Source organism: Falco peregrinus, chromosome 7 (assembly GCF_023634155.1).
Source record: "Falco peregrinus isolate bFalPer1 chromosome 7, bFalPer1.pri, whole genome shotgun sequence".
In the NCBI taxonomy this organism is placed as follows: domain Eukaryota; kingdom Metazoa; phylum Chordata; class Aves; order Falconiformes; family Falconidae; genus Falco; species Falco peregrinus.
This window is the reverse complement of record NC_073727.1, coordinates 3,330,079-3,357,247: the sequence shown is the minus strand read 5'-3', so window position 1 is coordinate 3,357,247 and position 27,169 is coordinate 3,330,079.

Sequence of the window (27,169 nt, the reverse complement as noted above, 5' to 3'; positions counted from 1 at the left end):
GCCTAAAGGCGCACGCAGGCTCCCACCGAACTACAAAGCGTGCCAGCGCGCTGGAGCTAGCTCAGGGTTGTACTCACCAGAGTGTCAAACACATGGCTGTACACATAGTTTACACTTGAAAAGCTAGAAAACCAACACATGACCCTACTTATTTAGCCTCACAATGTAAAAATCTTTACTTGACCCACCGTACTATTCTGTGCGCATCCTCAGGCAGAGGGTTCTTCGTTCCTGTGGTCTCGGCAGGGCAGCACCATGAGAAGGAGTCCTATTTGTTTCTTTCTGATCTCGTTTGGAAAAGCAGTCACTTTAATTTGAAGGTAGGAATGACATTATTTGCACCATGACAAGGCACTATCTGTGTTTTTTCCTGAGTTCACCTGTTTATATTTAATAAAAATGCTCTTTTGTAACTCATGATGGGCTAGAGAATTCCCAAACCATTCAAAATACTTTAAAGTTCTTTTGGGACATAGCCAGATACTTAATATTGTATTACATTTTATAGTTGTCACTTAATCAAGCTATTTAATATTATAGTACATTTTAAAACTGTCACTTAATCACATTTTCTTGACCCTTTTATGTGAATTAAAGATCACTGTAGATAAAAAATGGCATGCTTTAGTTTAAATAGATTCAGTATGTCCAGTTTGACAGTTACTTCTGAGACATTAAAAGAATTTTCTGTGATTAATGTGACCCCCACACGTTACGTAGTATAATGTTCCATTTCTCCAACCATTAGAGGAAACAGCATTAGACAGAAGGAGCCAAAACTTATCCAACTGTATGTAAAGCTAAGAAAGCCTAAAGATAATGTACAGCTATGCATGGTGTACTGTGAGCCTGAGTCAAACTGACCAAGTATTTTCTGTTTCCATACAACTCGGGGTGGGAGGAGGGGGGGCGGGGGGGAGGAAAAAAAAAGTTCTGTAATGACACGGTAAGCCTACGTTCCCCAACAAAAGAAAGCATCTTACCGCAGCTTGCTCAGAAAGGAATAAATGCACTTTATGCCATGACAGGTGAGCAGGACTGTCTGTGCTTAGTATAAATGATTGATAGCCATGCATTCTAATTCTGGGAGAAATCTTACATACGCATTTACTCACAAAAGCTAAAAAGTACATAAGACTTGTCCATCTTCAGAACCATTTATAATGGCAATCATCATCATTTTATGTGGTTGATCCAGAGCTGCGTCATTGAAAGATTTCATGCTTTTAAGTCACACACAGTAAATTGCCTTCTCTTATAGGCATGTTTAAAACTAGTGTCTTTTTCTGTAACATTGGTCCTCAGATCCTGTTTAATTCATTAAACTCTAATTGTTCTTCCTTTGTATCTTAATCTCAAATCAAATGTAGCATCTTTGACTGTAAGTGCTGCCCATTCTTAGAGCGTTCTGTGTGCTTTTTCTGATAGTTTAATTAGAATAAATACTCTTAAATCCATGAAGTAGCACATAGTACAATAACACTGATCTTTCATTTGACAGCAAATTTGTTTGATAACAGAACGGGATTTAGTGCAACCAAATCAGCAACAGTAATTCATTTTGGATAGCCAATTACAAATGGTGTGTGTACAGTACCTCCGCAAACAGCGAACAGCGGACTAACATACTCAAGGCATGAACAGAACCTGCACAGAAATCAGGATGTTGATGGAGGAGAAGAACAGTTCAAAATGATTTACAAGAGCTGCCAATGAGATGCCTATGGGTATAAAGGGGTCCCTCTTCAAAAACGTGGGCACACCGGGAAAGGAAGTGGGTCCACTCAACAGCACTGCTGCCACCCGCTCCCTCACTCCGGAAGGGTATTTCGTTAACCTAAATTCTCCATGCAGGACAGCCTTTGCCTTCTACTGGGAGTAGAAGTCCTGCCTTTGCACTGGACTACAGGCAGCTTGGGAAGAAGAAGCCTGCCGAGGGGGTAGGTTTCCAAGAGCAGACATCACCTCACCCGGTTCCAGCTGCCCCTTCGCGTGGCAGTATCTGCACAATGGCAGCAAAGCCTTAACACGTAGGGCTGCCGCTTCCCCATGCCCTGCTCCTACGATACTGACTATAGCATCTAAGTTACAATCACGAGAGCAGCAGAAACTAGATAGGCACTTTTCCCTCCATCCAAAGAACTTGCAGTTGTCTAGACTAAGTGAAGTGACCACACACCAAGTCAGTGCCCACAAGCAGCAGAACCTTCAGATTAGTACACCTTGTTGCTGCAGCGTGGATGTCACAAGTATCGGCTCACTGGTGTCGCACGGTGCTTGAACACAAGCGCAGCAGTAAAGAGGACAGGTATTGTTACTACCAGTAGGTAAATGGATCTTCTCCTTTTCCCTTCATCCATTCTTTCCCTTCCTGTTTATCATCAGCATTCTTGGATCTTTTCTTCAATTAGATTGTAAGCTCCCTGGGACGTACACCAGGTCATTATTGTGTCTTCAAAAACGGAATCATCACAAGGGGCCAAAGCTGTGTCAATGCTTCTTGGAGCCTTTGGGCACAATATTACTAAATTGCCCTTCAACTGCAACCCAAAATTATAGGCATGCTGCGTGCAGTATTTTGTAAGCCATTGTTTTGCAACACGGAAATATGCAAGTGAACATGATACTTGAACAACATAATTCATTTTCCATTCATGAGCCACAATGGGTATCTCATGGCACTGTTTGCTCTTCAGTTTCAAATGTGAACTTGCATACAAAGTCAAGCAAATGAGCTTTCCTTCATGTTGTTTTATTAAGCTCTTGGACTATACTCTGAGCCCTAAAAGAAGGAATTACAATTGCTGTTGTCTCACAAAAGCAGTGAAATTCCCAAAGAACTGAAGAACTCAGCCCCAGATTGTGCACGAAAATGGCTGCGAGCTCCCTGCATGTCCTCTGCTGCTGTTCTTATCACTCCTCATGCCACCACTACATTTGTGTTCAAAAGCGAAAATTAAGTTTTACAGCCTTATCCCATAAACCCCATCATCTTAACTTTTGGAGAATATCCTTAATGACCTTATTGGTCTGGAAAGTTTAAAGATAGCTTTGTTTTAATTTCTCCCCAGCTTTTCACTCAAATATCCCATGTATGACATTATTATAATTCTTCTACGGGCTTTATACTTGCCAGCTCCTCTCCTATTCTTTTGTTCTTGGGCTAATCTTTCCTTTTGTATTAATGAAGTCCTTTGAAGTATCTCTTCAAATCTTCAACTAGATTCCTTTGTGACTCCCTCCCCACTAACACCCCCCCCCAACCCCCCACCCCCAACCTGATAGGGTCTTTTTATCATGAAAATTATTAATACTTCCCCTGCTTCTGGCATCGTACCGTCAGCTCTAAAATGTTCTATTATTATTTCTGATCTTAAGCTGCTTTCTCGTGACCCAGGAATATTGGCAAATTACCGACCTATAGCCAAGCTTTTATAGGGAAGGTCTTGCATAGAGTGGTAGCCTTTCAAGTGCTTAACCACCTAGTAATAATCTTTATGACAAATGGCCTCCTGGTTTGCAGTTATGCCTAGCTTGCTATGCATAGTGCTAAGAGAGTGTCCCTTAAAGTGGTCAATGACTTTTTATAAAACCATACCTTGAGTATCATGTCAGCTCTTACCCACCTTGCTATTAGCTAACCACCAGGCACCGCAGGAAATGGTAGCTCTTCCCGACCATATGCCAAGTTATAAAACAAGGGGTGCTTCGTTCAATCTAAAGACATCAGCTCGTCACCCTGCAACATCATTCATCCGCAGCGAGCAACGTGCATCATTTTCTTGTGATCAATGCGGAGCCCACTGCTCCTGAATGTTACCACAGCTAATTATTAAGACAAATTTAATTGTTGAGAGCACTGAGACTCCTTTCACCCACTTTATGCAAAGAATTAATTCCTATACCTACAATTTTGACATTTTGCTGTAAATCAGTCTTTTTTTACTCTTTCTGCTCCTTTATGATGTTGCGCTAGGTGCAATGCAGTGGTTTAAAATTACACTTTTAGCAATAGGAAGTGTTGGTGAGTTGCAATTCTCCAGAGTTTGTTCTTAGGTCACGTCCTTTAATCAAGAGCATGCCTAATGTTAGTGTAAACTAGAAATCAAGTCTATAAGCCATGAATCAACATGAATCAAAATGTTCCTTAACAGGTTCTTTCCTGGTCATCCAGCTGAGTAGAATAACTCTTTCTACTTTTCACCTCCCAACCACAATTCATTGCTTTTAAAATTGCCTCATCATGACCAGAGATTTTGTCATGGCTTTCATCAGAAAAACAAATCCAGAAACAAACACAGATGACAAGGACTGCGAGAGATGCCTTTGATGCAATGATCCTCCCTATGTGGATAAAGAACCACAGTCAAGAGTGGTGAGTATTTTTGACAAATCTCATTTTGCTGAAAAGGGAATATTGAGGAAGGAGGCGGCGGCTGGCGAAACTTGTTCTCTTAATTAGAAAATCTTCAGCTAGTCCACAGACAATGTTATCCTTCTGATTTTCTCTAACTTCGCCTCCAATTATCAATAAGAATTTTTACCAAAACCATAGAACAATCAAGCTTACAAAATTCCTTTTTAATGTTCAGTTACATCTATCTCCACTGGGGCTATTTGCAATGTTTGCTATGCTTAATCTAAAAGACCAGACAAACATCACACATGAATGACAAACATATGGCAAATGCCCTCTTCAGATAATCCCGCTCTCTCATATGCCCACAAGCACTAGACCCTCTGCATGTCCTCAGCATTCCCTAACACAACTTAATTCAAGCCAAACAGCAAGTCTTTCTGCTCTCAAATTAACTCCTACCCTCATCTCACAAAAGAATAAATTAAAAGGCAGTCTGTAGACTTCTCCAGGCTTGCGCAAAGAGACTCGGGCAGAGCCAGGAGTGGAATGCAGAAATCTGCTGGCCCCAGCAAAACCAGCCTGAGTCAGATGAGAGCTCCTAAGGGATGCTCAAAATTCTAGGTCAGGTTGCTGGCCACTCCATCGCTCCAGTCCACGGTCACTGAGACACTTTACAGGTGAAGAGTTTCATTTGCACACTCAACATTATTCTGAAAGCGCTCTCTTGAAGGGGGGGGGGGGGGGGGGGGGCTGCACAATTAAAATCTATTTGGAAACACACACACACACACACAGAGTTTTGGTGCTCCAAAGGTGAACTCTGAACACTACGTGCACACGCCAATGGACTCCAACCAAACCCAACATTGCTCATGTCAAAAAGTTACTCACCGCTGAACTGGGGATTTGCTCTACCCTTGTACACAGTCAGTGTTGATGAGGGAGGGGAGCACGCTGAATATTAAAAACTGCTGCCTCAAGAATAATATCATGTACAGGTTTAATCATAATAAAAAATGATCTGCAAGTAATTGTAGTCATTACTACATCTGCTCAGAGCTGTGGGTAATCATTATGTATGAGTGAATTAAATCAAATTCAGTATCATGGGCCTGATCTTAGAATTTCTTTAGTAAACTCGCCTCATATTAATAATCTCACTGAGTGCAGTGAGTTTATTTGCTTCTACAGGTATGTTTCTTACATAAGGAGTCTTTCAGCCCTTTCTCACTTTACCTTTGAACGCTAATTAAAACATAATGTTAAAAACTTAAGAAGGTACAGTGAAACACAGATTTCCAAAGGTGGGAAATGAATTTGTTTCAGGCTGCTCTTCTGTCTGTAAAGGTGCTGAAGGGGGCAGGAAGAAAGATGCTTTAGTGTGGAGCTTGAGTAATGGAATAGGAAAAGCCTTCCAGGATAAAAAATTGAGCTCAAATTCCTTCCTTTTCTCACTAAATCCGAGGCATTAGCATGGTACTGGAGACACAGGTGTAATTTATAGCACAGAGTGGGAAAGTCAAACCCTGACTCATGGAGATAAGAAAAAACTGTTTACAAAAGCTGCTGAAGGGCAGAGCTGGAGCCAAACTCAAACTTGATCAATACCCAGATTAATTATTAGTAGAAGAAATAAATTATTGGTGAAATTTCTTCTCTGTCATCTGTGCCAAACAGTAGAGACTGCATTTTAGCATACTGTCATGAAAATCTATCTAAGAGCTAAACAGAAAGTTTATACTCTGATAGTCTTGTGCTGACCTCTATGTATGTTTGAAATGAGGAGGAAGAACGGAGGTCCCAGCTGTACCCCCTGTGCAGAGGGCACGCTTCACCCTTGCTCCAGACAAGGGTCCAGGGCAGGCATTATGCTCTGCCAAGGATGCAGGGCAGAAATGGAACCAGGTCTGAAGTCCTGTGCACACGCCTTTGGTGAGGTCACAAGAAAATCTGTTACAACCTGAGTCGAGGTGGCATTTTTAACATCTTTTTCGTGGTGGATATTCCACCAAAAAGAATCTGGAGAGCAGCTGGAGCAAGGAGGAACCGTAGTAGTTTGCTCCTGTGCAGCTGGACTGCCAGAGAGCAAGGATGGAGTGCTGGGCTGGTGGCAGCGGCACGGCACGGGGCTGGGGACACTCCTGCAGGGGGAAGGGGGAGAGCTGCTGATGCCACACGGCGCAGGGAAAGCTGATCAGATTCACCTCCTCCCGTCTCCTGTCCTGGGGAGCATACCAAAATGAAGGTGGCTTGGCCTTAGTTTTTACGTGTAGCTCTGTAGCTTTTGTAAGTCATTCTGTATCTTTGTCTCCTGTCCAGAGATGGCAATATCTCTGGATGGGGTGTTCACAGAAGTTACAGTGAAAGGGAGGAAGTAAAAAATGAGTCAAAGTAGCTATGGGTGCATGCATCACACAGGTGAAAGACAACACATATACGTACACACCCACATGTACAAATCTCCCCATCACCCACATCAAGGCACATCGACTCTCACTACTAACATAGGTAATTGAGTGCAGCAACACAAATTATCTCTTTTTTTTTCTCTCCTGAAACAGAGATGAGCTGGCAAGCATAATCAAACGATGAGAATCATTTTTCCAAAGATGAGTGAGAGCAACAACAACAAAAAATCTAGTGAGAATTATGACAACAGCGTAAGAAAGCGATCACTAGAGAAATGCTGATAAATGAGGAGCTTACATTTTTAAATGCCTTAAAACCAGTACAAATAAATCTAAATTTGAACAGAATTCAATGCACAATTGAATTAGAAGGGAAAAATTCAACCAAAATGTTAAACTTCCACTATAGAACTTGTAAGCAGTTTATCTAGATAGAGCTATAAAATGAATAAAACAGCAGCAAAAAGGATTGAACTTTTGCTGTCAGTAAGAAATCCAAATCACGGATAAGAGTATTATGAATGCTGCATAGAGAGCTCTGCAAAATATCCTCCAGTGAACAGGAACTAATGATAGATGAATGTGCACATGTAATTGAACATGCAGAAAAGAAAACCAACATCCCAAGAAGGGAAGCAGAAAAGCTACCAGGAGCACTGGCTTATGCTAACATCCACAAGACTGAGATGCTACAAGGAGAAAAGGCAAATTACTGAAAATGCAGCCTGCTATGCAAAGTAAAATACATGTTTGGGTCTACACGTATTCTTCATTAGATTATCAAGGGAGCGTGTGTCACACACAGAGTCGTGCGGAATGCTGGCAGAAACACTCAACCACATAAAGCTCGCCCGGTTCTGGGTTTCGTTACCAACGTCGGGCTCCATGTCATTCCCACCTTAACTGATGGCAAACCTCCCTTCAGTGGCACAGAAAAAAGGATCAGGCCCTTGCAATTTTGCTTGCTTGGTAAAGGGTTAAAAAATAAAGTGTAGCGAAACCCTTGAAGTGCACTTCAGCCCAGAGCCAAGCCACCCTGATCCCTTCTGCATCCCACACCATAGGAAATAGGATTTTCCTAGCTGTGTTTTGTGTTAAGTTGTTGGGCTCAGCTAAATCAAAACTCAAGCAAAGCAAACTCGCACAAACCAAAATCAAATGAAATTTCACACTCCCCCTGCAAGCTGCAGCAGCCCTATGCAAAGGTACTTTCGGCAGACGAAGCCAGTACACCTTTTAAGAGTAAGCAGAAAGTAGAGCACATTTGTAACAGATGAATTAGAAGTGCATCAAGGTACTAGATGAAAACATTTTTTGAACATAAGCCAAGTACACAGTAGGAATAGGTTAGAAGGCTAAATCATCTCTAACCACAACTTCAAGACGACTTCATTGTAAAAATATCCTTTTTTAACTCTTCTCTTCCAAGCACACATCACAACTTTTGTTTCCGTTGGTTTTAGTCCCCATTTCAAAAGCAACATTTGCTGTAACAGCTCATTTTTTCATGCAAAACACTGAATCTAATTGCGGAAATATGTCATTCCCTCCTCTCCGCCACATGGCATGAGTTAATGATGATGAATGAAAGTAATAAAACCCAAATCTTTTTCAAACTAAAGCTCCTGTTAAATTACTGGAAATTATATGCATGCGTCTACAATGAGGACACTGCAGAAGGTCAAAGATCTTGCTTCCTGCATTTGACCAAACTATTCAACAGGCAGCTTGGCTGAACCTGCACAGCCACGATTTCACTGCGATCTGGGGGAGCCACCATAGAAAAGCAGCTTAGTTGAAGGCTGGCGATTTCATTACAGTGTTTCTGCCCTTCCCCGTGGAACACTAAATATAGTTCACCAGGACCTAGGACCTGCCCCACACATCCATACAAGCTATTTTGGGAAGTTTAAGACCAGGGGTTGGAACAGTCGTATATATCATCTAATGTGATATATGGTCTTAGTGAAGGTCCCGATTTCCCTAATACAAACCTTTATTCAGTGGCATTGACACAAAGCAGAAGGAATACGGCAAATCCAGAGCCAGACACTGCCTCTCTCGTTCCCTCTGCATCACACCTGACAGCTCCAGCTGGCCCACTGAGAAGACAGGCAGACCATTCCGAGATTAAGGTCCTACTCAATACAAACACAAGTGGCAAAATGTATCCCTTTCCTTTCCGAAAACTCTGGTTTCCAATTCTGCACACCACATACTGCTTCAGTTTATTGCTGTTCTCCCTGGTCATTTGTTTCCTCATTTTTGCTCAACTGACCAGCGGTGCTGTGGTCCCTGCTTTTCCTTTGGGCAGTCGGACACTGTGTTCTCCCCTCTTTTCCCCTGGCTCATCCACAGCTCTCTTCAGAGTCTTTTTGTCTCCCTCCCTTTCATCATCAATTCATTGAGGTTTCATTGTTTTTGTCTTCCCACTATGCTGACCTCCCACTCCCTCTGCTTCCCTCTCATGGTCCGTTTCACAGACGGACCACAGAAGACATGGAAGGAGAGCACAAGGAGACGAATTCCCAGTAACCTCCCTTAATGTATTTCCTCCCCACAGCTGAGGTGGAATGCTTCGAATCTTGGGTTGGTGTAATTTAGGTGTTTGCACAATTCAGCATAAATTATTTTGCAAAACTGTAGTTGTAGTGCCAGGCTTACCAGCAGCAAAGCAAAACTTCCCAGCCTTGCAAGTCTTATTTCTCTCTTTTTTCATGAAAAACAGTTTGCAGGATGTAAATGCATAGAATTAGAAACATCAGTTTTTAGAAACAAGAGACCTAAATTCTGCCACTCATCTTCACAGCGAGGAATAACTTACTCTGTAAGTAGTACTCATGTCACCTCACCAGAGCCCCCAGGAAACGGTGTGTAATTGCGCCGGCCGCTCCGCTCGCTGCCCACGCAGCGCGGGCTGCAGAAGCACCGCACAGCTCTAAGGACAGAGCAGAGCAGAAAGGTTCCCACGGCCAGAACAGAGAGGGATGGCTGCAGATAACCGCAGTGAATATTCGATTTAGAGCAAAAGAAAGTGAATGAAGGTCCGACGAAGGAGCGGGATTGTTTTTACTCTGCATGTTGACACTGGTGAGGAATAGCGCAAGGGTTAAAAACCAAACAGGTCCCATTTTGTGACCTTTCTTTTTGCATTGCCAGAGTACCTTATGCAATGTTACACTGTAGGATCACCCCCTCCACACCCTCAGTAAGTTTTGCCGTGTAAGTGAGAACACACAGAGATGTTACTAGCAGCTAAGTAACACAGGGGTACAAGTCACGCATTTTCCATGGGACTCATGCAACTGTGAGCAAGAAGCTAAAACCCTCCTGTTTCAGGCCCTGCCAGCTCACACTTGGCTGTCAGATACTGGCTCTGGGACGATTCTCCAGAGCTCCCATGTCACCACTACACTATTGGAAATTACTGATTTCTCACTGTAAAGAACCACTTAATTTTGACCCTGAGCACGCACAAAAGGAGGAGGAAATCTCACAGAGCCACTCGGGACAGTATTTCGCCAACTATTTTTGAATGCAATGGACACCCAGAAGTTTCAACAATCTCCATCATCCTTGAAGAAGAAAATATCTAAGGGATGAAAGAAAACTAACAATGTAACACCTCTACAAGCCCAATCCTGATTTTAATTGTTTAAGACTATTTTTTTGGGTTAAGCAGTTTTGCATGGAGCTTACAAACATCGTACAGAATACATTGTGGTTTTCTGGCATCCTATGTCCACAAACAGAGCCATGTGTTGGACTGGGATTAAATCCGTTTGCAAGGCTGCACATCTGTTTTGAAAGAAGCATACTGTAAGCTCTAGTGCTTTGCAGGTTGAGGGAAATAGCTTCATTCCACAACCAGGGGCACCTCTTCTTAATACAGCCCTTCTAGGGGACAAATGACACCGATTTAAAGGAGTAGGTTTCGTAATGAAAGCTGGGCCATATGAGCTTTAACATATTAGCTGAATATTTATAAGAACATGTCCTCATTTACTAAGCTTCTGGGAACATTCCCACAATTAAAAAACAAAACAAAACAAATTGAAAATAATTGTCAACATACTGACAACAACTGGCAGCTTTCAAAACAACTCACAATGCCATCTCCAGGCCTTCAAAATCTCCCCCACGGTGACACTCCGTTACCATCCTACCCAGATACTCGTTAACCTTTGGAGGTCCCCTCCAGTCAGTCCCATGCCCCTATAGATCTACGTGGAGTCTTAAGTAAGAGTCAATACACAAACCCTGTGCCATGTTTAACAGTCACACTGAGGCAGTAAAAGGGAAATATTCTAGTTCCTTGCTAAATAACCTGCTTCGGCACCATGGCATGGGTCATTAGCATTGTCATGGCCAGGGCAGAGGCAACAATTCACCTAAAGGTAAAATAGATGTATGGAGAAGTCATATTTGTGGTCGCTGCTGTCAAAAAAGGAACTGTAGTGAAGCTATTCCATCAGCATTCCTGATGAAGTTGGTACCTACCATTAAAAAACCTACAGGACTAACTCAGGAGAAGGGCAGCATACACCAGCAAAACATTTTGCAACTCTCTCTCATTCATACAGATACTGCAGATAGGCTGCTGAGAATGAGGAACCTCAAATCCTGAACTCATCTCCTCTAGGATCTCTGAAGAATGAAACCAAGAAGCTGCCACAGAACCATGGTTCAGCCTTGGCAAGTTCTACAGGAGCATGTGCTGCAAGCCAGGACCTTACGACTGTACCGACTCAAACCCGTCAGCTTGCCCCCCTGCTTACACAAGGCTGCCAGCGGCAGCCACCGTGCTGTCCCCATACTAGCTGGGCCCAGGCACGGACTGAAGGAGGTCTAACAGGAGATGCCTCCCAGGTGTGAGATCTGCTGCTCCGTGATCTTCCTGGCAGAGGAAAGTAGGAAGAGAAAGTAAAGGGAGAGGCTAAGCAGAACACGCAGCGATTGCAGAGCAGATCTAGCTGCCAAGAATAATCAGTAACTGAGCAAGAATTAGATGCTTCAAGAAAAGGGGAGACCGCATCCCCTCTGCCCCGTAACGTATTCAGATGTGGTTCCTTCATGCCTTCCTGACCCCAGGCTCGGCTTTTTTTCTCTTCTACCTCCTCATTTGATGTTTTCTGCTTTGTCTTTATTTCTACTTCAGCATCTATCACGTCTCACCTGAAAACTCTCCCATCTCTCCTTCCAGCAGCAGAAGCCATCAACAGCCTTAATATTGGAGGAGGGAAAATATCAGCACCCTTTCCCAGGAAAGGCAGGATGACCATTCCTCCCCTAGCACCACTTCGCACTTCTAGGCTTCCTCCATACAGATGTCTTTTCTCCTTAGTCTCCATGGTTGCATCCTGCCCTTCTTTGTTCCCTTCATTTCATGAACTTCCTCTATGGCTTCTGCTCCTACCAATGTCTTCAAAGTACTGTGTGGCACAGAATACTTCTTATTCTGCGTTTGGACAAAGTTCATTGACTGGAGAAGGATTTGGGAAACCACATGCTTTTTCTTCACCCTGAACTTCTTGCTTAGGGTCATCTCCTTGTAGGATCAGAGTTACAACATGTGCAGTCTCCAGCATCTCCTCCTCTGAGTCTAAAGAGGACTCAGAACGCCAGCACAGGGAAGCTGAGATTTAATCTGGCAGGGAAGTTGAGATCTCATTTGAGGTGACAGAGAGATAGCAAGCCTGACCAACCTATTTTGTTTCCCAAAGATAAGCACAGTCCAGCAAACTCTGCAGCTATCTCATAACAGAGGCTGCTCAGCAGAGGACAGTAAAACCAGACACCTGCACATGGAACAGTGCCCTGCACAGACAGAAAAAGGCCATTTCTGAAACCACGAGCAGGCAAATTTCACCGGATCACACAACATTCACACTTTGTGCAAAAGTTTTGCGTAGCTGCAATTTCATGATGTCCAGCACGTTTCAGGAAAGGAGAGGAGAAACGCATGGGGCAGAGGGCTGCACAGCCAGCACCATGGCACTCCGGCGGCATCGATCATCGACTGGCCCCAGGGGTGCTGAGTTGTGGAGCCTCCATGACCGGCACCCACAGAGACACCATCTGAGATGAATAGACGTCTCTGAGAAGGACTGCGGTGAACGATGTCACACATACAGATGACACAGTCGTAACCGTTAAATAGTTATGACCAGCCTGAGCGAGAGAGTGAAGAATCTGTGCCCAGGGTGACAAAACACAACCACGAAGTTGAGAAAAATACACATATACTGATTTTAGATGCATGGGTTATCAAAGATAAGCAAGCCTTTGCCACAATATGATCTGTTATCAGAACCCTAAGGCAGCTGGTTGGTTTCTGAACTTTGACTCACCGATTCCCGTATGGTCACGGTTTTCTGGAGAGGGGGGTGGGGTGGAGTAAAAAAAAAAAAAAAAGACATGAGCTCTTTTAGCACAGCAAGTCTAGTCCAGCCAAATGGTTTCTCCTTCTCTCCATCCCTGACCCCATTTAAAAGCTATTTTAAATATTCCTAGGGACCCACTGGTCCATAAAAGAAAAAAACACTAAAGAAAATATAATCTTTCAGGGGCTGACATTACCTAGTTCCCAGCACAGCTACAGACTAGTTGCAGTGAAATGCAACAACCTGATGGGAATTAGAAAGCTGTCTTTTAACTGCCATTATTATCTCTAAAGCCTCTCTAATAGCAATCCCAGAAAATAGGTTTAAAGAAAAATCATTTTAATGGAGGTCCCAGTACTACCTTTTTATATTGCACCACGTCAAGCTATTGATTAGCTTTACATTAATTTTAAAAGCACAAAGAATTTGTCATGATTTTTCTCCCTTTGATATCAGTGTCCATCAGCGATTGCATCAGTTTTCCGCTGAGCTGCGAGCACAGTTAGATGACGATGCGGTTCCTCTGCCTGCAGATTCCAGCGGGGCTCAGCGATCTCCACCGGGCACTTCCCGTCTCCCCTCTGCACCGTCTGGCACTTACTTCAGACAAGTCAATATGTCTAAATTACATCTGTACCAGGGGTAATGAATCACAAAGCTTTCTGCTTTGTAACGTTATTTGAACTTCTGCTTGGTGTTCACAAGTAGAAAGCAAAACAAAAGGAGTTCCGTTGCGAGAAGCACACGGCTCCCCCCGCCTCCTCATGGAGTTGGAGCTCCTTGGATTTCAGAGCAAGAGACAACTACTCGGGAAGCCACTGCTCGCCCATGGTTCACACAACTAGGCCACTGAACTCCAGTAGGCCAATAGTGGCTGGGGAGAAAACTCCAAGGAAAATACAGCTTTACAATCAGCTACAGGCAGAGATGCTCTGTATGAAGCCAGCCTGGAAACACACAGGCAGGTTTTTTGGACATCAGGCAGAGCCTGGTGCTCTGTGCGTGAGGGGAAGACCATAGAGGTGGTGTGCATGGGAACCCACCTCTGAGTCACAGCTCTACCTCTATGACTGCTACTCTCCAGGGCATGTAGTAATTTATAGCCATTAGAGGCCAGCAGTAAATTACTACCCCTCGCCTGGCTCTGAGTCAAGTTCTCCAGCGGTCGCTGGGGACTTGGCAGGAGGCAAGCACGGAGAGTGAGAGATGGTTTGCACCACCCTGTCTGGTCCGGCCTCGTCTACTTCTAGAAAGGAAACAAACAGCCAAGGACACACAGCTCAAAGCTCTGGATTACCCTCCCATGGCGGGGGAACGGGAGCTCTTCCCCTTGTGCGAGGGCACAGCGTGAGTGCAAGGCTACCGCACACAACGACCATCTCCTCGGGTAGATCCCTCCTTCCCCGAGCAGGCACAGGAGGAGCTCAGGACGCAGTGATGGTGCAGCACCCTGACAGCTGAAACCGCCCGCAAGCCCACGGGCGCTCGCTCCGCTTGCACGGTGGGCTCTGCTCTGCTCTGCCCTGCTCTGCCCTGCTCTGTTCCGCTCAGCGCAGCAGCACGCTCAGGAGTACAGCCCACAAAATCCACCTAGAACTGCTGGGATTGTCCTTCAGCTCGGGGGGTTACGGGGGGCTGCGTAGTGCCATTCCCACCTGGCACTGGGCTCCAGCTGGCACCACCTCAATCCTTCCACGGTGAATCTGTCCGAAACCAATTGCTCATCCTACAGGGAGGGAATCCTCACCGAGAGCTTAGCCAGCTGCTGGGGTGTTTCTTTAAGGTGTTTTAGGAATAAAGAGGTGTCATTCAGCAGAAATGAATCTTTCACGTAATCCACGGCACAGGCGCCTTTAAAACATTTCAAAGAAAAAGTAAAAGCAACAACAAACCTCTTTTTTCTTAGAGCATCCCAAGCAATTTTACAGAGATTAATTATCCTTATTCATTTTTGCCTTTCCGTATATTTCAGCTCTCCCACAGAAACTAATCCACTGGATTTCAAATTATGGCACAATTAGCATGAAATTAATTAGCATCTGACCTATCCCCTAGTTTTCCTCCAGCTGAGACTGCCAACTTTTAATACAAGCCTAAAGCAAGAACTGTAAGACTAATGCAGCAAATGGGACAAAGGACTTTTAAATTAGAGAGTTTTAAAAAATGCAATTTACAGCCATAAGCATTTCCCTGACAACAAGCCCAAAACTCCAGTTCTCAAACAAAGTGCAGAGAAATATTTCACCTCCCCCCAACCCACACAGAGTTCATTTGCAAACCTGCAATCATCCCTCCCATCCTTTAAAATGCTCATGGCCTTTCAGAAGCAGAGTCTATAGTTATCAATTAGCAATGCCTTTTAGTCCCATCACGCAAAGTTTCTTTTTCACGTAACCTCTCCAGACGCCTGTAAGGATTTTTAAGTCCATCGTATATATATAATCAGTTCCCCCACTGTACCTTAGCTTTCACAATTTCCTGCATCATTTATAGACCTCTGCAGTCTCTCCCTCTGCCACCGTACATATTTTCCAAACTCCTTCAGGCTCCTATTCACTATCTACTACTCGAATTTCTTCCCCTCCTTCCTCTTCAGAAGATTTCAGCCATCATTAACCGAACATTCCTGTTACTCTTTTTCATGGGTGCTTCCATCACTGCCATCCCTGTCTCCCACATGGAGCCTCTGATTCACAGATATCCCACAATATTTAACTCCTTTGCTCACCCTGTCTGGAGTGGCACATAGCATCCTGGCAGGATCACCCTCCCATGATTTTTAATCACAAGTTTTAAAACAGAAAACAAGACCCATGCTCAAAGAAGTAGTCTAGAGGAAGCTTCCCTCTTGACTTGCCATGATCACATGTTGTTATGCCTCTGTGAAATTTGGTAGCAGTACCTTGAAAGGACAGGAACGCCTGGTCTGTGCAAACCCCACTGCCTGTGCACTAGAAAGCAGTTCTATAGACACAGCTTCAGCAGGAGGGTTTTGCAGCCTTGACGGTGACCTGTCCAGATGATGCCACCATCACAGCAGCAAAACAGGCAGCTCAGGTAAAGCTGGCAGTAGAAATGGGACTGGGGCGCGGGGGCAGGGGGGGGGGGGGGGGAAACAACAACAACCAAACAAAAAAGGACATGTGCAGGCACTGCAGAGAGAACAAGAAGACTTAAGAAATGGAAGGGTATAGAAGACATATGGAACATACAGAGGAACTTAGGGAACCTATGCATGCCCATATAGATTCAATGTACGTGGTACAGAGACTACATTCTCTCATCAATGCTCATTCGAGATCTAGATCTTGATCAACAGAGCTGCAATACTGTTAGCCTCTGAGAACACTAAAACTTACTCAGAAACCATGGAGAGGAAAAAACAGACAGAGAGAGAAGAAAACAACATTCTATACAAAGACAATATATTTTCCAGATTAGATTTTCATTCCACAAGTCTTCGTTTCACCTGGACATTCACTGTTGTTATGGTCTGACAACTCTGGTTTTATAGACTGCATTGACTGTTCTTTCATTCTGTGGTTGCCAATATTGTTTTTTTCACATTTTCTGGTTTCTTTTTCCCAAAGATGAAAAGAGTGCTCTGCTTTTTTATGAGGTGGCACCCACCAGTGCCCCAAACCATCCCTAAACCCTCCTCTCCTGCTATTCTCCTTCCTTTCGGTAAAACAGAATCAAAATAATTTCATCGTTCCCTTCCAAACTCACCCAGATGAGGGGCCAGGCAAACCCAAAGGAAAACAGCAGCAATGGTCAGAGCCCAGTCCAACAGCAGCAGAAAGCTGCTTCACACCCACGTGTGTTGTGGCGAAAGGAGGTGAGGGTGGGAGCGCAGCCCCACAGCCGGGCTCTGCACCTGCTGGGGTTGCCTCTTAGCACACAGATGTCCTCTGCTGTTCCAGAGCAGGCACAAGAGGGGAAACAGCAGGACCTGTTACAGTTCTGCCCCAAACAGGTACTGCAGTTACACGTGTTGGCACAACCCGACGTGTTTCTGCTGCGCACATCTCCACGGCGTTTGCCCAGCTCCCAGCAGCAGTAGGCAGTCGCACAGACTTCTTTTAGCGGGATGTCAAACCAACGAACCAAAACAAGGTGTCCTTTAACTTTCTCTTCTCCTACTGCTAAATATTTCTTTCAGAATGGAACAGTTTATGACAACCTGGCTCACACTAACCCTTCACCCCTCCAGAATCCACGATATTAATTCTCGTAATAAAGCCTATTTTAAATATTTTTTTAATCCTCTAAGAAAACCAATTTCATCCTTGAATGTTCCATTGATCTACAGTAAATAAATAGGCATTAGGGAGAAGCATTGTTTATTTATTTGCTTGCCACTTAGACTTTAATCTTGGGATTCTAAAGGGATGATTATAAATTTCTCTAACAGTCCCTAGGGTATGTTTTGAATGTAGCCATCTAAGATAGGACTCTTGCACTCTGGGACGCTGGTGCATTACAGCTTTAGAAAGATTGTAGCCAAATAGCACTCATTTATTATAAAGAGGGATGAGCAGTAATTCCAGGGCATACACTAGATGAGATTTCACCACCATCTACTCTCTGTACAGTGCAGAATGTATCTGGGAGCTTTCCAAAGCCTGCTTACGTACAACACAGGCTCGCTGAGGGAGGGAGGTGCTGACAAAATCTTGTTGGTAAAGCAAGGGGTTTGGAGATTCCTCAACGGAAGAGCACCTTCCACCACTTATCAAGCCAAGCTTGTAGACTCACACATTTACGGTTATGTAGAAGGATTGTGGACCATCTGGCCTCTTACCCTGGAAAATCTTAGGTTAGTCGTTTCTTCATTCAAGCTTTCATCCTTCCTTGAAAATCACAGTGTTTTTATGGACGACACAGGCTTAGGGATGCTCTGCTGGAAAGGACTAGAAAGGTTACTGCAGTCAGTTATATACAACTGCAAGCACTGAGTCTGCTTGAACATCAGCTCCTACCACCACAGGCCATAAAACCCTCTCCTGACTCTGGAAATAAAAAGCTTAAATCTTAAAGACCGCAAGCAATGAAGACCTCATCATACCATCCATGAAAGCAGTGGTTAATCACTACTCCATCTTGGGGGTGGGAAGAAAAAAAAAGAAAGAAAAAAAGTGCCTCATTTCCTATTTTGCCAACTCTTTTCCTGGGAGAGGAGAAAGCCATCCACTAATCAGAAAGCTCTTCATTCAGAGTACCTCTAGGATATCATTAGGTCACAGCGCTGCATGAACTAGATAGACTGAGCTTCTGTGGGTAGGTTCTCCAGATCTCTGATCCTTCTCCTAATGTCCTTTTCTCAGCCTTCCCTGATCTGTCAGCACGACTTCAATGAAACTAGACAACAAGGAACTGTAACAAAATGAGTAAGCTCTTCAAGCAACAGATTTCTACTGTATTTCCAAGGAGTAGGAGGATGTAATTCAGTGTGGAGAAGTGAAAGAAATGGCTGCACCACGATACAATCTTGCCTAAATGCTTTGGAGACTCCAGATCCCCAGTGCATGTCAACACGCAGCCTGAAAGCGTAGCTGGGCCAGAGCACTAGGACGCATACAGGCTAACAAAATGCTCGACACAGTGAGGACGAAGTCTGCTTTGTGTCACTGGAGAAAATTAGGCTGATATCTAACAGATGACATTTGCCAGTACAAACGATTGTTCACATTGTGTTTGTCTGCTGGGAGACGTTACTAATCTGCCATGCATCCACAATACATGCAGGTATCGAGCGCAACCTTGCTGCTGATGGCCTCCAGCCCGCCACACAGGTCCTTCCAGGATACAAAGTTTCGGGATAATAGTCTTTTTCATTTAATTTAGGAATCTCCTTCATGCTCGTATTAATTAAAGACTGATCACATTCACTGGAGCCAGGTGCTGAACAGAATTTCTCATTTGGCTTTGCAATGCAGAGCACCATGGGCCATGGCCACACGGAGAGAAAGGCAGGAGTGGGGCCCACCTCCGTTCCTGCATGTGTTACCTCTGGGCTCCTACTGCTCATTTTGAAGCACAGCTTTGGTACTGTTGCAGACTACAGCCTCACTGCGTTAAGAGTCCTGTGTAAGGTGGTGTCTGTCCCAAAAGTGTCTCTTACACCCAGCCATGAAGGCAAAATGCAGTCACCCTGTCTGCACTACCACTGTTCCTGCAGTCCTTCGATACAGAGACTCTGCCCTGCAAATACAGCCACAGTCACATAAAGCTCACCATGTAAATCAGTTGGTATTCATCACTTCTGGTTTAATTTGGGGGCAATGAAGAACAGGAAGATCAGTGACTCGTCCCAAATCACAGTGGAAACTCGTAACATAACTGGGAATAGAATCCTCATCTGCAGAGACCTGCATGGCATCTTCACTAGGTGGTCAAAACGCCCCAAACCAAGAATTTTGCCACAAACACCTGACTGCACATAGGAACACAAGGGCTCAGTTTCCTTTAGCTCATTTGCAAACCAGAATCTGGAGAATAAATTCCTGTTCCTAGATAAACAGAGACTCGGTTAACGCTTTGAATCCCATGGTTCGAAGTGGGAAGCTCCTGTCTCTTCCAGATCCCATTTAAAGCAGCCACAAAGAGTTTAGCCAGGCAGATCATGCACACAACAATCACTTGAAGCCTATGAGAAAACCCTCCAAGGGTTCATCTTGCTTCTTGAAGAGCCAACACACAGAGGAGTTCCCTGCGATGCCTTTCATGATCTCTATTGTTCGCAGGGTACTAAAGTAATGAATAGCCTTTATTTTTCCAAGTTTCAGTCACAGAATGTGCATGCTAGTATTAAAAGGAAAACAAAAGTGCAGAAATGCCAAGATACTATGTAACACACAGCCCTTCATCACTTGCATTGATGCACAGTGTTACAAATTTTATCTAATCAACTGACATTTTAAGTAGTGGAGAATTTAACAGGAATAACAATGTGGTGACAATTTAGTCTTTCTTCCCCCTCCATAAAAACACTGTCTTCTGTTTGGTCTAGATTCAGGTCAAGACACTTCACTAATTTGCTAGTCATTAAAAAGATATTTTTATACCCAGCCTGTAATATTATACTCTTCAGTGATTATGATAGTTCCCAACAGAATTCCAGACTTGAAAATGAAGGCTGGGAAGCCGAGCTGCAATTATGATACTTTAAATAATTCCACAAAAGTAGAACCACTGTTAAATAATTTATAGTCTTTGATCTTGTCACAGATCTACTGAAATCTTCACATCACTCAAGCTAAATATTTTCAAACAGAAATGGGATAGGTTACTTCCCTCCACCCCCTTCTGTCACTGCGGGAGTGCAGAAAATAACGGTGCCAGTGGCCAAATTCTTGGTTACTTTGGTGTAGGCTCCTTCAGAGCAACTTGCGTGAAAATTTTTCCTCTGGGGCTTAAACACATTCAGAGACAAGTCTTTCATCACAGCACCTTGAAAGGTTAAGAAAGGAGCGGTTATTTTTGAAACGGATTTCCCTCCAAAGTGACATTATTCCAAAGACGTTCCCTTCCAGCACTGGTGCGGCGAGGGGCAGGGGGATGAGGGGTGCCGCGGGCAGGACCGCAGCCCTGGCGAAGCTCTGCGGCCCGTGCCGGGACAGCAGCACAGGCTGGCACAGCTCTGCCCATGCTGCCAGACCTCGGCAGATGCTGTAGGACTGGACAGGCACTGAATGTGGCCCGTTTCCTCCAGCGAATGTCGGCTCCTGAAGACTGGCAACTGGGGACAAACGTGAAAATGCAGCGTGTGCTAAACTGCGTGGTCAAAAAAAAAATGACAACCCCCCCCCTGTAATTTGTGGTCTAATTAGTTACAGTCCACCCTCATGTCCCACCAGTCAGGGATATTGACTAGTCACAGTTACTCTCAAGAGCACCGGCCAAAAACCTGCTCTCTAGCGAAAAACACGTAAGATGTTTTTAACTGAGAAGCAAAGTCACATCCAGAAGTGTTGGTGTAAATCAGAGGCTCGGGATTGAGCTGTTTGGGAAGAAAAAGAAGTCACCTCTAATTAGCTGAGCCCCAGTAGCTAATACAAGACAAGATAACATAGCTTAAATGCCTTTCACTGGAGGCAAAAGTGAGGCCGCGCTGAGCCCAGGAAGCCTGCGTGCATGCGGGTGTACATCCAACACTTCACCGACTGATCACTTGTTAAATTGACATAACTTGACTGTCAGGGTCCTAAGACTAATGAAACATGTAAAGTGTGGCAGAAGTAAACAGCAGCTTTCCAGGAAACAATTTGCATTCTAATTAATGCAACATGGGGCAGAAGTCATAAATAAAGGATTCAATCACAGCTCACTGTGTAACAGGCAGACTGGTTTTACACACCGGATATGACAGGCAAGTACTAATGTGGTGTTATGGAAGACGCCAGACCTAAACAAGCTATTCACGTCTGCAAGTGACAAAGAGGCACAACACCAAAAAAAAAAAAAAAAAAAAGTTTTCATGATGCAATTTTTCTTTTACAACTTTCCCTCCCTAGGAACAAATCACATCTTTTTTAGAAGATGACAAGTGCAAAGCAAATTTCATCTAGAGGAGTCCATGCAGGTGTGACAAACAGGATTTGAACACTACACCTTCAGGCTTTTTACCACTGGTGATGAGGACAGTAGCTGTCACACCCTGAATGTCCTGGTAAAGACTCCAGTCTCACTGTTCCAATGGCTTACAGAAGTCTTCCCAGAATAGCTGCTCCCACCAAGGGATCCCGCGCATGGTCCCTGGCCCCTCGACGGGATGCATGTGTACTAGAAGAGGGAGTGATCTGCCCAAAATGCCCTGTATAGTGCATTCAACTGAGAAACTGAATAGGAAAATACCAGAATCTGGAGGAGCTCCACAGTGTGGGAGGGTACATAAATGGCATAAATGCGTGAACACCAGCTCTGAGTCTTGCTATTATTTTTGTCAGTCCTGCCGCACAGCGTATATTGCCCACAATAGGTGGCTTTTTTTTTTTTTTTTAATCAGGCAGAGTTTGAGGATGGATTCCCAGTTTGCTATCACCTGTAGCCTTATTGCATCAGCACTGCGGCGTTTCAGCCATTCCCTCCTAGGGCCCATATTACGCAGTTAATGCTGACTGGTAAGCTCTGAACACGATGGGGCAGCAGAAAAGGAGGCTGGTTGCATTTAGCCACAATAAATTCATCTACATAAAACCATTCAGAAATTCAATTTTGATGTCCTTTCTGTGTGGGATAGTACATGTGGTTTACGTTACTTCGAGAACACTTTGGTAAGCACTCTGTCGTATTTATTAAATGTAATCAAGTCAAGAAAAGAACGAGCAATTAAGTTACTTGTTTTCTAATTAAAAATAAACAGAATTATTTAAAATATCCTGCTTTTCCTCCCTGCTGAAACTACAGTAAAAAAACTTGCTTATATAAATGACAGATTGTTGCAAAGCAAACCGATGAAATGAAAGGGGACAGTAAACATCAGCACCCTAAAAGTGAAGTCCATTTTTGCTTTTAACTACTTTACCGCACTTGCTTCACGTTCCCCCGCTACCCAACCACAAGCCCCAAGTCTTTCCATGGAACCCTCCGAGCTCATTCATTTTTGTGAAAAATACTTCCTCAGTGGCTATTTGTTTTTGCAGCCATAGTGATAAAAAGTATTACTGGCAGAAGTCTCAGGATTATAAATAGGTATCAGTCTTTGTTTAATTTCAGTAAGCCAGGACAAAATCACTGAGGTTTCTGCACACATGACTTTCATTAGGAGCCATGTACATCTGCAAATACATCAGGCGCATGCTTTTTATTGTTCTTCAGTTGTTGGGTTTTTTTTAATGCCTTCGTGTAATCAGAAGGCTGAAAGTTTTGGGGGGTGTTTAGCAAAGGTTCCAGGGGAAAAGCACCGATGACTGTGGAACGGGCAAAGTCACTGACACCAGAAAGGGAACTACCAGTCTGTCTGGAAAAGTGAAAGTATTTTGTTTCGAGGTTTTTGCTTGTTTCCATTTTGTTAAATTGTTTAAAATGCATTACTTTGGTAAATGTCCATCTAACTCCAAGCGCTAATCAATGCTGTGAGGGAAGAAAGCTGAGTCTGAAAATGTAATACGTTACTCCGGAAAGCTGCAGCCTGACAGGCAGCGACCCAAGTGCCCAGTGTCCCTCACTGAAGCTATTAGAGACCAGAGCTGACATTCCTTATACTTCAAAGCCAGGCAAGCAGTGCCAAAAATACCTGTCAAAAAACAAGTGCAAGCTCTTCTTTGTGTCAAATCTTTCAAGGATTTTCCTTAAAATTTATACAAATGATCTTTATGTAGGGCTTGGAGGTCTTCTCCAGGGCTTGCAAGCAGTCTGTAGTAAGAACAAAGACTTAATGGAACAACACAGAATGGATACCATAAATAAAGTCCCTAACACATCAGTTTTGCGATTCAAGGACATAACATTACAGCAAACAGGTAGATGGAACAGTTCAGTCCAGGTGCCAAGTTTAAATCGGCCCACCAGTTCCCCCCGTGAGCGATGCTGCCCCTCGGCCTGGGGGAAGGGCAGGCAGAGGGCAGCCCGCTCCTCCTCCTCCGCACCAGGACAGGGAGCTGCTTCCCCTCCAGGAGACCAGGCTGGGGCTTCATCCAGATTACTTTTAAGTAACGCCCTCCTGGGGTCTGCCTGGGAGTACATGGACAATGCAAAGACGTGCTCGGCGCTGGCTCTGGCAGCCGCAGCTGGCGGCTACGTCCAGCCGTGGTAACGCTTTGTAGCGGGGGCCAGGCCCGCGGACACAGTCCACCCACGCCGCCGTTCCATCGTGCCCGTAGGCAGATGACCCACTGCCGAGATGAGCAGACCACAAAGGGTTAACCAGCCCTGGCCGGCTCAGGCGCTGGGGGAGGAGGGGGGGCATACGCCAGACTAGCAGAGGAGCACACAGTATTCACAACAAGGGAGCTAAAATTATTTGCTGTTTGGGAGCCATTTCGTGCCACCCTCAGACAAGTCTCTTGTAGAAGTCAGCAGGACGCTCCTCTGGTTATGGACTGCAGCGGGATTTGGCTTTGGCTCTGAAGAAAAGGGATTCGTAGGGGAAGCTTCTGGTAGCAGCATGTACACAAGGGAAGCTGGGCACAGCAGCATTTTTCTTTCAAAATCTCCCTGCTCCTGAAAGGCCACCCATGGGACGCGGCCATCTCTTGCGTAGCTATTGTTTTCGGTGGATGCGTGCCACCTACTAACAGCCGGGTGGAGCAGAGGGAGCTCCCAGGCCTTGCGAAGCGAAGACGAAGACTGCCCTCTGCCTTTCCCTCTTCAGAGGCCGCCCGTAGCACAAACAAGGCAAAAAGCAGATGGCAAGGGCACGAGAATATGGCTGCGGTATTACTGTCCCAAAATAGGCTCCCCAGCTCACTCCTACAGCGAGCACGTCAGCAGCAGAAGGAGCCTTCCTGAAAGGGCTGGAGGGCACCTGGAGCAGGTCGCCCCAGGTTGCTCATTTAGGAGCCACATACTCCAATTTAAGAGTCAGAGGCTACACAACAGCGAATCAGGAGAAAAAGGGGACAGTTTCACACCCAGGGTGTATAAAGCTCCCCACTACCAGGCTGAGCTTCTCCATTACGGAGAGGATGGAAAGGGGGAGCTGAAAGGAGAAGGTGCCTCCAGCAGCTGGAGAAAGCCACCAGCTGAGGACGGAGGTGCAGCAAAGCTCACTCCTCTTACTGTAAAAGCCCACAGAAGCAACAGCAGGACTGACTCCAGCTCTCCCTCCTTTGAAAGGGCAGAGACCTTTCAGAGTCCCCAAGGCTCAAGAGCCCTTTCTCAAAGCAGTGTTTTAGGGAGCAGTTTGGTTTCTTTGCAACCCCCCACTTCACTCCCACCTCGGCTTCCTCGCTGGGGCAGGGTAAGCGCTCCCTGCAAAGCAGAATGAGATTTAGCAGCAGCAGAGTTAGCAGAAGCCTGGTGCATTGAACACACGCTGCATTTCTTACAAACAGAAAACACACAAGTCATAAATCAAGGGCCGAGCTCCGAGAGGCTTGTCCCTGGAAAGGTGTCGGTGCACATGCACTTGGACGCCCACTGCCCTCAGGCTGCCTGAAGGAAGTTTTGACCCAGGATATTAATACAACTTATTTGATACAGCGCTAACCAGGCTGGGGTGCAGAGGTCTGTTTACATTACAAGACTGTGGGCCCTTGGGAGATTAACACCTAGAGAAAACGCATCTGTGTTTGTTTTGGGTGAGGCTACAATTTGTATTCCCGTGTTATCACACAAACTAGACATGATAGATAATCAATGCCCTGTGACAGCTAGCACTGAGGAACCGAGCTAGTTTTGTTTTGCAGGATCATTATTCAGCATATCATTCGTTCCATGTTCATTTATATTTAAAGTCAGATCAGGCTTTTATTTTCCTGAGACTTTTATGAATTCGTACCCATTTTCATCTCTCATCCACGCCTGGATTATGTCAGTTCTGCGGGTTTTTTTGCAGGAATATAAAATACATTATATTGTTGCAAAACATTACGTTACAGAAATCATACAGATGTCAGACTAAAAGGAACCTTAAGAGGCCATCCAGTCTATCTGCTTACCCAGAAGCAGTATCAAGTTTACTTCCAGCCATGACAGATGTCTGTCAAACTTCTTAAAACCTTCAGATGAGCGTCTACAACATCTCTAGGTAACCTATTCCAGTGTTTAACAATCCTACACAGAGAGACGGTTTGTAAACAGCCAAAAGCCTTGTTTTGCTACCAGTGAAGCCAATCTCTGAATTTATTTTCACCTCTCTAATCCACACCTTGGGTAACTCCATCCTTTTGAAAACACAGAGATCTGAACATAAGTCTACAGATACACCGCTCCTTTTGGAATTACATTAAATACAGAGACACAACAGCAATCTGGGGAGAGAGAACAACTCGCACAGATCAGGGTCAGCAGCACTGCTGAGAGGTAGGTGTGTGATACACTTTTCACATGCCTGAGCAAGTAAAGCACTGATCTGCTAAATCTAAGTTCAGTTTGGTTTTTACAGAGAGCCTTCTATTAAACGTGCGTGAGAATACAGTACTCCTGATCCTGTGCTCAACAGACACGGTGACTGATAGATCTGCACCCTTTCTAACACTTGCCTAGAAGACATATACCCTCCCTCAGACATATCTTTTCTAGACAAACACACACCAATGTTTCAGTCTTTCAGCACAGATCATTTTTTTTTAAAGTCTTGAATCATCTGGGTCATTTTTCTGGATTACATCCCATTTTTCTGCATCACTTTCAACAGAAGTCTAAAACCAGACCCAAATATCCACCTTCTGACTTCTCGGCACTCAACAGAGAAGTCTTGCACACAACAGCTTTGCTCACACGCTGCATGCTAAAAGTTGCTCTTTTAATGCAATTATCACATCTTTTATTCCTGTTCCACTTGCCAGGCACTAAAACTCCATCTCCTCTCCCGCTGCCAAGTCACTGTGTGCTTACAGATTATCTGACACATACTGCCTTGCAGTTTTATCATTGGGGGCCGTCATGCTGATAACTTTTTTCCCAGCATATCATGTTCATTCGTTCTTCTAATCCTGTCTTCTAAAGCGCTTCCCTACCCTCTCAGCCTAGTGCTCTCCTGACACTTTACACGTTACCTTTCTATTCCATCATTCAAGTCAGTAATGAAAATATTGACTGGAACCAGGTCCACAGCTAAGCCTCTTCTGGGAGCAGAAGCGCATTCTCATTGCAGCAGGCCATCACACTACCTCCTTTCTCGGTGTGGGTTTTCAGAGTTTCATGCCCTCCCCTGCTATTCAGGCCACACTTCCCAGTTTATATATGAGCATATAATGTGCCGTATTTTCAAAAGTCTGGCTTAAGCCACATTTACCACTTTCGCCTTATCCACTAAAACAGTTTCCCTGTGAAGGAAGGAAAGTAGATTGGTTTAACATGATTCGCTCTTGACAAATATGTGTTGACTTTTTTTATCACCTTATTATCTGGAT